This window comes from Sapajus apella, unplaced genomic scaffold (assembly GCF_009761245.1).
Source record: "Sapajus apella isolate SASKATOON/1434 unplaced genomic scaffold, GSC_monkey_1.0 scaffold38, whole genome shotgun sequence".
Classification (NCBI taxonomy): domain Eukaryota; kingdom Metazoa; phylum Chordata; class Mammalia; order Primates; family Cebidae; genus Sapajus; species Sapajus apella.
In genome coordinates this window covers 215,296-217,259 of record NW_022436978.1, presented here as the reverse complement: position 1 = coordinate 217,259, position 1,964 = coordinate 215,296, and the positions used below count along the sequence as shown (strand labels likewise).

The following is a 1,964-nucleotide window of genomic DNA, read 5'->3' as shown; positions in this document are numbered from 1 at the left end:
CCCCCCCCCCCCCCCCCCCCCCAAGAAACACTGCAATGCTCTATGCTGCTATGCAGCCAAGGAGAGAGAATCGAGAGGACCTGGGGAGCAATACTGTAACAGAACCACAGAAGGCAAAGGAGAAAAGGGGATTTCCAGTAGAAAGCTGGGTAACACTAACCTTCCCGAGGAGCACATATTTCATTCGAGTTTGGGCCCTAAAGCACAAACCTACAGGTAATCAATCACTGCCTCCTCCCTAAAGCAGCAAATGCATTTAATTGGTGTTCCTGGAAGTAAGCAAAACTCTCAAAACTCCTCCACAGGACAATTTCACCAAAGGGATTTCACACCGATGGAAAACTTGTTCCATGTGCTAAATCACAATCTCTGTTCGCGATAATGTTTCCAACTGCCCCTCCTACTCCCTGTAACCTCCCACCCCCACCCTAACGTGACCCCTTTGCACTCCCACTGCCAGACACCCGCTTTAGTCCCCACACCATGCCCGGACCTTTGCATGCAGGAAGAGCCCCGCCTAGGGCCCGATTCTCCAGACCACCCCTCAGCCCCACCCATACCTCCTGACTGTACACCCTAATGCTCACCTCAGCCTCACATCAACTGACCCCCATAAAGCCTCTGAAAACGACCGGAGTTCTCCTACACTCCCACACCCCACCCAGGGCCTCAGACTGCGGCCGACCCTCGACCTCCGGCTCAGCCCCATCCAAAGCCCAATGCATGTCGCTCGGCACCACCGCCCCGGCCCCCAAAGCTGGACCTCTCCACTCGGCCTCACTCCAAGGACCCCCTCCCCTAGATCGCGCCTCAAAGACTCCGAAGGTCACGCCCGCCGGCCCCCTCCCTCGGACGCCCCCGCGTCTAGCAGGGTGGCGGCCACCGCCCTTCCACGCCTCCGGCGGCCCCATAGGGGCCCTGGCTGCCGCGGGACGAGGCTCGGGCGGCCCCAGGACAGTGAGGAGGCCGCCCTTCCGATAGGACCCCGCCTGCGGCCTCACCTACCCGCCGCCGCCGAGCCGGAGCCGGAGCCGGAGCAGGAGGGAGCCAGGAGAGCGCCGGGAAGAGCCGTGAGGAGCTGGAAGACGTCGGGAGGAGCCGGGAGCCAGCAAGCTAGCCGAAGGGGCGGGGCGCAGGGAGGCGGCTGCTTCCTCGTCGCCCTCTTGAGGGCAGGCGCGAGAGAGGGACGCCGCCACCGCCTACCCGGCGGGCGCCGCCACTTCGGCCAATAAGCGTAGCGAGGGGGCGGGCAGAGGGCTGCGACGGACCAATGGTACTAACCCCGCCGCCACGCTCTCTCTGCAGAGCTGCGCGAGCGGCGGGCCGTTGAGGGGCGAAGTTCGTCTGGGGGCTACATGCTCCGGCCTCGGGCCTGAGAATGCCGAAGCGGACGGCAGGCCGACCGTCTGCCTCCGCTGTTGATGGCCGTCGCTCTATCTTAGAGCCTGGGCGCCTAGAGCGGAGAAAGTGTGGGAGTCGGCGCGCACGCTGCCGGCGGGACCTGTGAGCTCTGTGATGTAACCTGGGAGGGGCGCGGGGCGGGGCCTAGGTCGCGGGCTCCTGGGCTCTAGAAGTAACCCTTAGTGGGCCGGGAGGATGCGCCTGTGTCCTCTGCAGGGCTTCGCTTCCGCGAGACACATGTGGCTGGTGACCTCTGAAACGTGGCTGGCCCAAGTTGAGATGTGCTGTAAGTGTAGAATACACACCAGATTTCCAAACTTAGTACACAAAAAAAAAAATTTTTTTTAAATGGTTACAAGTGTGATAATTTTAACAAAATTGATGACAGTTGGGGTATATTTGGTTAAATAAGATATATTGGTCCGGCCGCGGTGGTGCACGCCTGTAATCTCAGCACTTTGGGAGGCCGAGATGGGCGGGTCACTTGAGCTCAGGGGTTCGAGACTAGCCTGGGCAAAACAGCAAAACCCTGTCTGTACCAAAAATTAGCCGGGCGTGGGAGC

At 60.8% G+C, this 1,964-nt stretch overlaps 1 protein-coding gene across 24 annotated transcripts in view; it reads right to left on the bottom strand.

Moving 5' to 3' along the window:
* MAP4 (microtubule associated protein 4) overlaps positions 1 to 1,490 on the bottom strand; it is a 227,692-nt gene extending 226,202 nt beyond the window's left edge. For 23 of the 24 annotated variants that reach the window (XM_032297902.1, XM_032297909.1, XM_032297912.1 and 20 more), the window contains exon 1: positions 1,006 to 1,490. The gene's annotated coding sequence lies outside the window, so the exon portion shown is untranslated. Of the gene's footprint in view, positions 1 to 763; positions 787 to 1,005 lie in introns of those variants that run through there. The other variant, XM_032297906.1, reaches the window with a different exon arrangement.
* Between the last annotated feature and the right edge of the window lie 474 nt (positions 1,491 to 1,964).